Raw genomic sequence first — 13,577 nt, forward strand, 5'->3', positions numbered from 1 at the left:
TGTTTGAAAAAAAAATGCTTGTGTATAGTCTATCAAAAAAAAACAAAAAAGACAAAAAAAAATGATTGAAAAAGAATGTAAATGAGAAGAAAATGGGTTATGTGCATGAAATTGTGTAAAAGGGGTGAAAAAGAGGATTGGTAGAAGGAGAATGAAAAAAAAGAATTAAAATTATTGTGTGAATCCAAATGTAATTGTTCTCTTGACTTGAAAGTATCTTGAAAATCTAGAAAAAACAATTTTTAGGATTAACCCTGGCCACATTACAACCCAGAAAGACCTTTGTGATTCTTGAGTTTCCATTCAGTTTTAATAGTTGATGAGACATGTAACAAATTTGACATGTTGTGAATCAATGGCTGAATAGTGTGAAACACTTGCCTCATAGAGAATTGAAGAGTAGTGAACAGTTTGATGAGAATTTGAATGGTTCCCTGATTGAAGAGTATTGGATTCAATGTTATGCCAATGGTTTCATGCTGGTGTGTTTTTGTATCATTATTGTAATGATTTGTTGTGGGCTTCACAAGTTCTAGTTGGTAATTGATGCTTGAATCATGCTTGTGAAAAGAAACTTTGAGATTAGTATTTCATAAGCCATGCTTGTTTAAGAACCTTTGTGAGTATATTTTTTTTTATATAGTCAATACCTTTTGTTTGAGGACAAACAAAGTTCCAAGTTTGGGGGGGGGTTGATAAGTGCCAAATTTACGTGATTTTCTATACTAATTTGGGTACTTATCTGTTCTAAATGTGTAAGTTATTTTTCAAATTATCCCTCAAATAGGTTAATTTAGTAAGTAGATAGTTTTTATATAGATATTATGTAAGATATGTTAGTTTTATCATTCAGACTCTTTGGTTTTTATTGTAGGAGAAAAGTCAAGAAGATCCAACCATTTAAAGATCAAAAGGGCTAAAAATATTGAAGTTCGCTTAAGCCAAATGTTGCCTCGCATAAGCCAAATTACATGGCAGTAGCAGTGGCTCTGGAAGACAATTGGGCTTAAGCGAGAATTGGTCTCGCTTAAGCCAAAGACCTTACCTGAAGGTGAAGAAACCTGCTCGCTTAAGCGACACCTTTATCAGCTTAAGCGAAACTGTTGCCCTGTTTTATAAAAGGCTCGACCAGATCAGAATTGAGGGATCTTTGGACCTATTTTGGACCTTTGAGAGAGAAAATTACAGAGAGAAGGAAGAGAGGAACTTTGGGAGCTTTGATCCACCATCCATCGTGTTGGAGATACACCGAGGACGGCACGGATCGCCGCTTTCACCTCAGTTTACTCTTGTAAGCTTTGTAAGCAATCCATGGATATAGGTTGCTAAGTTTCTTTGTTGGATTTGGATGTAGCCTTTAACTATGACTTGTTCTTCTTGATTTCTATATGAAAATATCGTTTCTATTACATGATTCAATGGTTTTCTCTTGTTCTTAATGCTATGTTTAAGTTTGCGCACCTAGAACATATCGCTTGATTCGGCGTAAGAGTGGAAGCTACAACGTCTAGAATCCGACCTAGAGTTAATCATCTAATAAATCTAATTGCTAGGAATAGAGTTAGGTTTGTTAGTCCCTTAAACATCTGAGCTTAAAGATAACTTAGCTTTTCTATGCATGTGAGGAATCAATGTTTAGGAAAGTAAGTTATAGATTTCCACTCATGTGAGGAATCAATGAAGTAGGGTAGAACTGGTGTAAATGAATCATGGATAGGAATGAATATCCATATAGAATCATAGGACACTAATAGTTAAACGATGAACTCCAAGTCCAACAGTTTTCTCATCTTGATATCCAATCGTTTTACTCTCGCTTTGTTTAATTTGAATGTGTTTTGGTCACCGAAACAATTATCAACCTTTTGAAAATCTATTGCTTGAGTAATTTTACTAGAGAATGTCATTTGTATTAGCAATTCCATGCGGATACGACAAAACTCTATGTTATACTACAATTGAATCTTGAAGATTTTTAAAAGTAGTATCCGTGTAGAAAATAATCTTTCAACAAAGACACCGACTGAAGAGCATCTATTTAAGTTGATCAAGGAACCCTAGCTGCGGTACGTGGAATATTAGTTGTGTTGCTTGTGCTATTAGGGTTTTCTTTGTGAGTCCATTGTTTGAGTATTGTAATCAACTCATGTGCTTCCATTGATTATAAAAGCATTGAGTTGTTGTGTTTCGTTGAGTCTAAATCTCTACATCCTTATTGTACTTTGTGATTCAATCCCTATGGCAGTGATTGTTGAGAGAAACTGAGAGGGGCTTTCATACTTAGGGGGAGTACTAAGTAGAAATACACTAGGTAGCGTTTAAGTTGTAAGGCATTGAACAAGGAGTATTCTTGTAAGACTGGGTGTTCCTAAACTACTGATAATGAATTTCCTTTATTGGGTGAAAACCCTACAGAGACGTTGCACCGAACTGAGTTACCAATTCCTTGTGTTATTTTACTTTGTTCTTTTATTTTCTTAAGTAGCATGTTTAGCTTTGTGATTTGTTGTATGCATGTTCCACACAATATCCTGAACATTGTGTAACACTTCCGTCCAAGGCGAACAATAATTTCAATCAGTGTTGTTGGAAAGTGCCCAACACTGAGCGTGGCTATGGCTAAAGAGGAGGGTTAAGGGCTTCCACGCCTCTGCTTATGAATGGATTGCAGAACTTGTGTTATGCATCAAAAGTGTGATGTAATGTAGACTAGTTCAGTTTGGGAATCAGAGGCTTGGTAAGGCTGTTTAGTTTCCAGATTGGGGATCTCTTTAAGCTGATTAGATGCGTGTCTTGGTTGCCCCGTTTGGTCTGGTCTTGAAGGAATTCATGAAGGACGCTAATTTTGCTCATATGGTGGGTGTTCACTTAATAGCACTTTAACTAGCACTCTTCTCTGTTTCGAATTGCCCGTTGTACGTAACTTTGTTCTTTCTCTGCATATGGTTCCTTTTTTTTGCTTCCTTTTGTACTTCATATCTATTTCTCTTCTCTTGTAAGGGTTGGCACCCCTTGTGCCCTTTTATTTATCTAATTCATCGCGTACCCAAAAAGAAAAACTCCCTTCGTCTGCAATAGAAATCAGTTCTGTATTAAGGGGTCTTATTGTGAGACAATAAGGGGTCTTATAATAAGGGAGTATATGATAGAAAAGATAGATAAAGAAAAAAAGAAGTGTATAATATGTTGGATGTCTACACTATTTATATGTACGTCTCTTAGCATATGTTTTGATGAAAATAAAAGGCTTAATTGCACTTTTGGTCCCCCACGAATAACAAATGTGCATTTTTGGTCCTAAACGTTTGAAAATAGCAGAATCAGTCCCACACGTTTGTCTCCGTTAGCGTTTTTGGTCCTTCCGTTAAAATTCTAACAGAAGTTACTTATTGCACCCCCATTTTACTATTCTCACCCCTCACTAGGACCAGAAATGCACATTTATCATTCGCGGGGGACCAAAAGTGCAATTAAGTTTAAAAAAGAAAAAAACCAAGAAACCCATCAACCACTTCTTCTTATTCTTCTTCTCCCAATTCCCATCTCTCCTTATGCTATGTTATCTGTCTATACCCAAGTGTAGGTTCATCATTAACTTCCAATGAGAACCTGTAAGAAAAAATAAGTATAAGTTTGAAAAATTGATAGAATAGAATATTCTTATATTTATTATTCTGTAATTATGCATGTAATTAGGATTTAGCCTTTATTATTAGTCAACTTTGTATTTGTATAAATAGAGGTTTATTCATCAATAACAGTCACGGAATTGATTTCCTTCATGGTATCATTGAGCAGGTTCAGATCCCCTCTTCCAATCTGACCTAATCCTTTTATTTTATTTCCTAAATTCTCCCTCCAAACCCACCCACTGCCGCTGTCTCTCCCCTAGCACCCGCCACACCGCCGTCGCCGCAGCACTCCTCTCCTTCTCGCGCCGCCGCCGCCACAGGCCTTCCTTGCTGTCGCCGGTTCTTCCTCTCCCATCGAAGAACTCTCACCACGCTGCACAGGTCTTCTCACCTTGTGCCTGCGTGACTCTCTGCGCCTCCAGGCTCGTCGGACGTCCCGCCACCACCGCCGTCCCTCCCGCCGGCCACCGCTGTCCCTCGCGCCTTCAACCGCACGCCCTCCCGTCGCTTCCAGCCCTTGTTGTTGGCAGCAGACCCGCGTGCCCAGCCGGATCCGATCCAGGATCCAAGTTCCTTTTTTTATTATTATTTTATTTCTTTCCGGTTCGCCAGGATCCAACTCGCCCGGACCGGACCGGTTCCAGCCAACCCGGTCTAACCGCCCACCTAGAAACCAAAAAAAAAAAAAAAAAAACTTATTTTTTTCCTGTTTTGCAGTTTCTATGGCTACCTCCGACTCGACAACTGGCTCTCCAACCGGCGACACCACTACGGTTCCTACGCCCACTGCCACACCTACGGCCCCTTCGTCCCCCACTGTCAAGCCCGAGTTTCATCCGGCCCTTGCTGTTACTAACATAAAAAACAACATTCCTTTCAAACTCGAGCTCGACAAGGACCACTATGCTCTGTGGGCTGAATTGTTTGAAACTCATGCTCACGCCACTCAGGTGCTCCACCACATCATTCCACAAGCTGGTTTGGAGCCTCCTGCGCGCACCGATGCTTCCTATGCTCGGTGGGCTACTCTTGACTCTACTGTCAAGCAGTGGATTTATTCCACCATCTCCTTTGATCTTCTCTCCACTGTTATGGAAAAAGGTTCTACTGCTATGGCTACTTGGAACCGTATCGCTTCTATGTTTGAGGACAATCAGAACTCTCGTGTTGTCGCTCTCGACCAGGATTTCATCTCCACACGCATGGAAGATTTTCCTAATGTTTCGGCCTATTGTCAGCGTCTGAAACATATCTCTGATCAGTTGCGCAATGTTGGTGCCCCAGTCAGTGACCATCGTCTTGTTCTTCAGTTGGTCTCTGGTCTCACTGAGCCTTTTCGTGGTGTTGCCACCCTGATCCGTCAGAGCGAGCCTTTGCCTCCTTTCCTCAAGGTCCGCTCCATGTTGATTCTAGAGGAATCTGGTCTCGCCAGGATGTCCGGTCCGGCCTCTCAGACTGCTTTGCACACCTCTGCTTCCCGTCCACAGGCCTCCGTTGACTCCTCTCCTGTAAGACCCAAGATTTTAAGCTTAGAATAAGTGGAAGAGATTTCCATTTACGATTAGGCTTGATGTAATGTGAAGGGAAACCTGAACGAAAGTTTATTAAATGAAATATATTTATGAAGGAGAAAGTTCAGGAAAAGTTCAAGGATTGCATTATGATCGATAAAAGTTATAGCACGATCGTTACACGCTTAAACCTAGGTCAGAAACCCTAGTATATAGCTAATTTTCACTTTTAGGCACGCTGGCAGTTAATTCCAAAAATCTTCAGAGAAATGTTAGAACTTCTCTTTTTCCATATATCACCATCATTTCGAGGCGAAACTCTAGGATCTACGAACGTCCGATTCCAATCATCGGAAGTTTGCCGAAACCGAATCCCTGGTATTTCAAAACCCTAGAATTTCTCGACAATGAAGACTTTATCTATTCAGAGCTTCAAATGAATATTCTACACGCGTACACCCATTTCTCTTGATGATTTACATCTTTCTTCCGAAGGAAGTTTTCTATTCCGACATTCGAGGCAAAAAGCAACTTATCGGGTAAAATAGTTTTACACCGACTTTGCACCGACTTTGCATTAGTTGCCAAAAATACAAGGAGACATCTTCTTAGCTTAGGAATTCCTTTGCCAAAACCTATCTTAGAATTCATGGAGAATGACGCCGTAAAAATCAGATTCGCGAAACTTTCTTTTTCCCGCGAATTTCCACCTTCTATATATAGCAAAGAAAGGAAGAAAAATTCAAATTCTCCTCCATTTTCTCTCTTCAAACCCGCGGCCAAGAACAAGGAAGAAGGAAGAAGAGCTTTTGTTCAAACCTTGCTTGATCGTCGATCAATCAGTTGCTGCTTCAAGGTTTCGAGGTATAGTCGCTAATCCTTACCTCCGATCGCTTTTTCCATAGCTTTTCTGTAGAGTTTTCTGAGTGGATAGTTTATGGGTTTTTGCAAAACTATCCTGAATCTTTCATTTCTGATTCTAAACCTCTTCTACATGTGCCCAAGATCACTTCTGCCGGATTAGATTTTCCGTTATGTCGCCGGAATTCCGCCGGAATCAATTTGAACCTAAAATACCCATTTTATGTAGTTTTTGAGTAAAGTTCCAACCTCTAGGCTGAAAACTATCGCCTTAGCTTAGTGCTAGTAGGATTAGTTGTCATAAACGTCGTTGGTGACGTCCCTGCAAAATTTTATTTTTGGGATTTCAGTTTTGAAAATCCTAAGTTAAAAATCATGACCAAAATACCCCTGCGACAGTTTTCGATCCGATAATTTTTCCGAGTTCAGAATACCCTTAGTTACGGCTTATGAAAGCATAGGAACCAAGTTTGATCGAAGAAAAATCGAGCCCCATAATTAGCCAAAGTGGCCGAGCCCTATTAAGGGGGAGGAAGAAATTTCCTTTTTCCGAAAACTTGTCTTTCGCGCTAGATTATCGTACCTTAGAGTATAGATTACTTCGAGTAACCTTAGTAAGTATCGATAGCTTAGTTTTCGATAGATTCTTATAGTATTCTGTGATTTTGTTGTAAAGGTGCTTTTGAGGATTTCTCGGAGGACCAACACTTTGAGTGCGAGGAAGCACTAGTTGATCATTCTGGAGAACTTTCAGGTGAGGGCTTCTCACTGAATCTCTAGTTAATGCTTAGGGTCGATGTTTCGACATTGTTTACTGTTTATGCACTGAGATTGTGTGTGATTGAAAATGTTTTCTGAGGCTTCGGCTGACAATGTAGATGATTCATCTACTGAATGTTTTTGAAGATTGACTTACATGCTATGTGCTATGTGGGTAATCTAGGATGTGTGGTGCATGCTTTATATGCTAAGTGCTAAGTGTTAATGTTGAGATTTCTTGATATATGACATGTTGTTGATTGTGATGATTTAAATATGCTTTACACTGGAAATCTGAGATTCTGAATGGTGAGAATAGCGGGCAGGTCATGCCGATTTTATTTTGAGAGTTTTGAGAAAGTTTGTTAGGACGAACGAGGTTCGGGCCTTGATTTTGTTTAGTGGATCGAGACATCCTCTAGAAGCGACTTGGGATTGGGAGATCCTGCAAATGTATAAGACTTGCGATAAGACAAAATGGAATCTATTTTATAAAGAAAACTCATAAGACCTTAAATAACCTCTAAATCTTTAAGTAATGATAACAACCTCGAAGGAAGGCATTGGAAGTGAAATCTTAATTTTGGAAAACGAGGAGTGTCGTCGGATCCAAGTGTTGAGTATGTCGTTGTTGTGCTGTTGGAGCAGCGTTTGTTGTTGTGCTGTTGGAGCAGCGTTGGTTGTTGTGCTGTTGGAGCAGCGTTGGTTGTTGTGCTGTTGGAGCAGCTATGTTGTGGGGCTATCCTGGGGATAAGTCCGGGGAACCGTTAGTTCCCGAGTATGTGATACTCTTGTGCTGTTGGAGCAGCTATGTGTGTTGTGAAGTGTGTCTTTTGTCGCAGAATCGACTTTGCCTTAGGGTAAGATTTTAGAGACTTTAATTTACCTAGAACACGTGGCGACGTGTCGAGTGAGGTCGGAGACGTTGTTTGACTAATCATTTTGCATACATGCAACATTAATGAGGTATTAACACAGGACGTACTCTGGACCTCGTCGGTTTCCAAAATGGTCATAAGACCCGGAATGCCGTGAAAGAGCGTTTGTAGACGTCTCTTGTAGCAGACCGAAATGGCAGACCTACGGGTTACGGCTGATCTGGCTACCTTGGTTTGGTGTAAGAGACACGCGGACAGAATGGTCCCACCGTTGCTGGTGCTAGGATTGATCCGGTTGATGTCCATCCCAGAGGCACGCGAGCAGAATGGTCCCACCGTTGCTGGTGCTAGGATTGACTCGTTTGATGTCCATACCTATGTTTGGTGTAAGAGGCACGCGGGCAGAATGGTCCCACCGTTGCTGGTGCTAGGATTGATCCGTTGATGTCCATCCGTTCCGGATTGCATATTGGTTGACTGGGTTAACCTGCATACATATCACGCAACATGCATACTGACTTAGTTGATGAGTGTGGTTGCTATTTGATAAACTTACTTGGAACATGCTAATTGTTATTATTGTCGTTATGATTTTGTGGAACATGCAACCCTAGGTATGATATCTCTAGTTATAAGCCTAAGTGGCTATCTATTAATTGTACCTATTGGGTTTATTATCTACATAGTTCTTTAGAGTTGACCCTCGCGTCTTCTGTGTGTGTTTTGGCGGACAACGCCTTTTGTCAGATGAATATTGCGGATTGGTTCACCATGGTTCACCCTTCGGGGGGAACTAGGTTGGGATGCTGGAACAGGAGCGCGTCGCGGTAGCGAGAGGATGACGGATGGTGTACATAGACTAGGTCGTTCTGGATTTCGAATTCGGACGACGATCATGCTAGCATGTAGGTTTTAGTGCTGGTGTGAGCTCCTCAAGATGGGATTAATGTAGGAGTAGAGTCTTAGCTCTGAACATCATTTGTTTTCTTTGGGGACAGGGTAGTTTCCCACCTATAGCTTTTTGTGTGGTTTCTTTACGGGAATCACAGAGAGTTGGTTGGACTTAGGAGGTCTTGTTTCAGGCCGATGGGCCAGCTTATTCTCAGTTTTGAGGGATAGTGTTGCGGACACTTACCTTTAGATTTGGTTTGTACATATTGCCTTCGGGCGTTACACTTTTCTTTCCGTCACTGGAGGTTTACTCGTGACGAGGTTACTACTACAGCGGGGGCTGTCTATATATTGTATATTAGTTCTGATTATTGTTATTGTTGGGTTTTATTTAATTCAGTCTTGTCTTAGTTATTATCGAAAAAAAAAATATTCACGTTTTTCCGCATTAAGTTTATTTTGGTTACTAAAGTGACGCCACCGAAATCGGGGTGTTACATCTCCGCAGCGCCCCACCTACCAGGGCCACTCCAACCATCGTTATGGGTCAGGGCACACTCGCAATTATCAGGGTGGTTCTAGTAAACCTAAGAAGAAAGGTGGCTCCCGTTATCCTGGATCATCTGGCTCCTCTGGTTCCTCTGCTGCATCTCCTCCACCCTGGCGCCCACCACCGCAGGCATCCTGGAATCCCTGGGGTTGGGCTCCTCCCCCTGGTTGGGCTCCTTCCCCTTGGGGCATGCCTCCTTGTCCTTACCCCACATCTCAGTGGTCGCGTCCCATGGGTGCTCCGCCGCAACCCGGCGTTTTAGGTCCGCGTCCTCAGGCCTACACCGCTAATGCTTCTCCAGCACCCACTGATATCGCTGCTGCCATGCACACCATGTCCTTGACTCCTACAGACACCACGTGGTACATGGACACCGGCGCCTCGTCCCATACTGCGGCATCTCAAGGTACTCTCACGTCTTATTCTAATTTAAGTCATTTAAATCAGAAACTGATAGTTGGTAGTGGTCAGGGCATTCCAATTCAGGGTTCGGGCCACACTTCTATTCCTACCCCTCACAAACCTTTAGCACTCAATCATGTCTTGCACACTCCGCGAATTATTAAAAACTTAATTTTTGTGCGACAACTCACTACTGACAATAATGTTTCTGTTTCCTTTGATCCATTTGGATTCTCGGTGTCTGACTTCAAGACGGGGATGCCTCTCCTGAGATGTAACAGCCTCGGCGACCTCTACCCAGTCACTCGTTCCTCTCCTTTTGCTGGTCTTGCTTCTAGTGTCTGGCACAATCGACTTGGTCATCCAGCTTCCTCAGCTTTAAACCATCTAAGGAATAATAAACTTATTTTTTGTGAACCTTCGCGTTCTAGTTCTGTTTGTGATTCTTGTGTTTTAGGCAAACATGTTCGGTTGCCTTTTAGTTCATTTGAAACTATTACTTTGAGACCATTTGATATTTTGCATAGTGATTTATGGACGTCTCCTGTTTTAAGTACTGCTGGTCATCGTTATTACGTTTTGTTTTTGGATGATCACACTGATTTTTTATGGACGTTTCCGATTAGCAAGAAATCTCAGGTTTATGAAATGTTTACTACTCTTGCTACACTTATTAAAACACAATTTTCAGCACATATTAAATGTCTTCAATGTGATAATGGACGTGAATATGACAATGAATCCTTTCATCGGTATTGTGATGCTAATGGCCTTATTTTTCGCTTCTCTTGCCCTCACACTTCTTCTCAAAACGGCAAAGCAGAACGGAAAATTCGCACCATTAACAACATGATCCGCACCCTCCTAGCTCATTCGTCAGCTCCTCCTTCATTTTGGCATCATGCCCTTCAAATGGCTACGTACCTTCTGAACATTTTGCCACGCAAGACTCTTCAGAATGATTCTCCTACTCAGCTGTTGTATCGTCGCGACCCTTCCTACTCACACTTACGTGTCTTTGGTTGTCTATGTTTTCCTCTATTTCCTTCCGCTACAATAAACAAATTGCAACCACGATCGACTCCGTGTGTTTTTCTGGGGTATCCGATGAATCACAGAGGTTATAAATGTTATGATTTGTCACACAGAAAAATTATAATATCGCGGCATGTCATTTTTGATGAAACCCGATTCCCCTTTGCTGACCTATCCTTGACTCCTGCCCCTTCTTATGAGTGCTTCACCGAGGACCTCCCTCCTTATTTGATCCACCATTGGCAAACCGTATCATCCCGACCACCTGACCCTCCGGTCCCGCCGTCGAGTCCCACTGACTCTTCGCCTCCCTTATCGGCTCCCGTCTCCCCTCCTGCTTCTCCCTCGCCTTTGCCTTTGCCTTTGCCTTTGCCTCCGGTCCCACCTGCACCACCCGTACGGACCATGACTACCCGTAGCATGCACGGCATCTCCAAACCTAAAAAGCCTTTTAGCCTTTCGGTCTCTATTGATGACCCATCCATCTCACCCTTGCCTCGTAACCCAAAACAAGCCTTATCGGATCCCAATTGGAAGTCCGCTATGCAGTCTGAATTTAATGCACTTATTAGAAATAATACGTGGGAGTTGGTTCCCCGTCCTTGTGATGATGTTAATGTTATTCGCTGTATGTGGATTTTTCGCCATAAAAAGCAGTTTAATGGTTTGTTTGAGCGTTATAAGGCTCGTCTTGTAGGTGATGGCAGGTCTCAGATTGCAGGTGTGGATTGTGAGGAGACTTTCAGCCCTGTGGTAAAACCGGCTACCATACGGACAGTTCTCAGCATTGCTCTCTCCCAATCCTGACCCATTCATCAGTTGGATGTCCAGAATGCCTTTCTGCATGGTGATCTTCATGAGACTGTCTACATGCATCAGCCATTGGGTTTCCGCGACTCTCAGCACTCGGACTATGTCTGTCGTCTGAAAAAGTCTCTTTATGGTCTGAAACAGGCGCCTCGTGCTTGGTATCAGCGGTTTGCTGACTACGTTTCCTCTATTGGCTTCCAACACAGCAGTTCAGATCATTCCCTTTTTATCTTCAGGCGGGGTACTGACATTGCCTATATTCTGCTATATGTTGATGACATCATCCTCGTTGCTTCTTCTCATGCTCTCCGAAAATCTTTTATGACACTTCTTGCATCAGAATTTGCTATGAAGGATCTGGGTCCTCTGAGTTATTTCCTTGGCATTGCTGTCACTCGGCATGTCGGTGGCCTTTTTCTCAGTCAGAGCACTTATGCTAGTGAGATCATTGCCCGCGCCGGCATGGCGTCGTGCAACCCTTCTGCTACTCCGGTTGACACCAAGTAGAAGCTCAGTTCTTCTTCTGGGACTCCTTGTGAGGATGCCACTTTGTATCGGAGTCTTGCTGGTGCCTTACAGTACCTCACCTTCACTCGCCCTGACATTTCCTATGCTGTTCAGCAGGTGTGCTTGCACATGCATGCTCCCCACACCGAGCATATGCTTGCTCTCAAGCGTGTCTTACGCTATGTTCGTGGCACTCTGACTTATGGTCTTCACTTGTATCCCTCCCCTATTGCGAAACTTGTTTCTTATACGGATGCTGACTGGGGGGGATGTCCTGACACCAGACGCTCTACTTCTGGCTACTGTGTTTTCCTCGGTGACAATCTTATTTCTTGGTCGTCTAAGCGGCAACCCACCCTCTCTCGCTCTAGTGCTGAAGCTGAATACAGGGGTGTTGCTAATGTTGTCTCCGAGTCCTGTTGGATCCGCAATTTACTTCTCGAGCTTCATTTTCCTCTTTCTCAGGCAACATTGGTCCACTGTGACAATGTTAGTGCCATCTACCTCTCTGGAAATCCAGTGCACCATCAGCGTACCAAACATATAGAGATGGATATCCACTTTGTTCGGGAAAAGGTCGCGCGTGGCCAGGCTCGCATCCTTCATGTCCCTTCCCGTCATCAGATTGCAGACATTTTTACTAAGGGCCTTCCTCGGGTCCTCTTTGATGATTTTCGTTCCAGTCTCAGCGTCGGTGAACCTCCCGCTTCGACTGCGGGGGTGTGATAGAATAGAATATTCTTATATTTATTATTCTGTAATTATGCATGTAATTAGGATTTAGCCTTTATTATTAGTCAACTTTGTATTTGTATAAATAGAGGTTTATTCATCAATAACAGTCACGGAATTGATTTCCTTCAAAAATAACACTGCGTATCTCACATGTTTGTGCATGATGAGTACTTGCAGGCCCTGGCAATAAAGACTTGCAACCATGTGTGTGAATGGATAAAAGATATGGAAAATGAAATATTTTTGCTAGGAGCTAGCCCCTTTTCATAGTGATTCTCATGCAAATATTGTAAACATGTACAATAATCAAACACTTAGCATACAACCTGCATTTGTCCCCACTAGCCCTAACCTGCATTTGTGGTTGCACATACTCCCTTTTCGTCAAGGTTACATTTTGCTCAACCATTTTTTTGGCAAAAATCAAACTCAAGTTGTTTTCAAGATATCACAAACAACAAATGACCATATGCATTAAATTTAGAGAGAAGATCAAGAAGACGAAACTCTAATCCTAAAATTCATATTTTTAAGGGTCTATATAAATAAGAAGAAGAAGATTTAAAACTATTAATTTTCATTAATTTCATATGCGCGAGCAATTTTGTCTACGTCTTTCATTATTTCATTGTGAAGCCCCCTATAGTTATAATCTTAAACACTTAGCAAAAACATAGGGTTATAAAAAAAACTTAGCAAAAACATAAGAAAGCTAGTGCTCCCGTAGTTACTATGTACTCATTTCTTAAGGAGAAATTTAGTAGAATTTTTCTCTACTTTTGTAAATATTGTTGTGCTTATACTTGTAAGTTGTAAGTACAAGTCTTATAAAGGAGTACTTGTTTTTAGTGGATAAACTTGGTGGTGAATTTGCCATATAATCAGCAGCCATATTACTAGTTCTCCACCCAAACACGCTCAGATTAGAGTGCCAAATTTGTCATATAATCAGCAGCCATATTACTAGTTCTCCTAACAAACGATAAATTAAAATAATGAAAACAAC

This window comes from Lotus japonicus, chromosome 1 (assembly GCF_012489685.1).
Source record: "Lotus japonicus ecotype B-129 chromosome 1, LjGifu_v1.2".
Taxonomy (NCBI): domain Eukaryota; kingdom Viridiplantae; phylum Streptophyta; class Magnoliopsida; order Fabales; family Fabaceae; genus Lotus; species Lotus japonicus.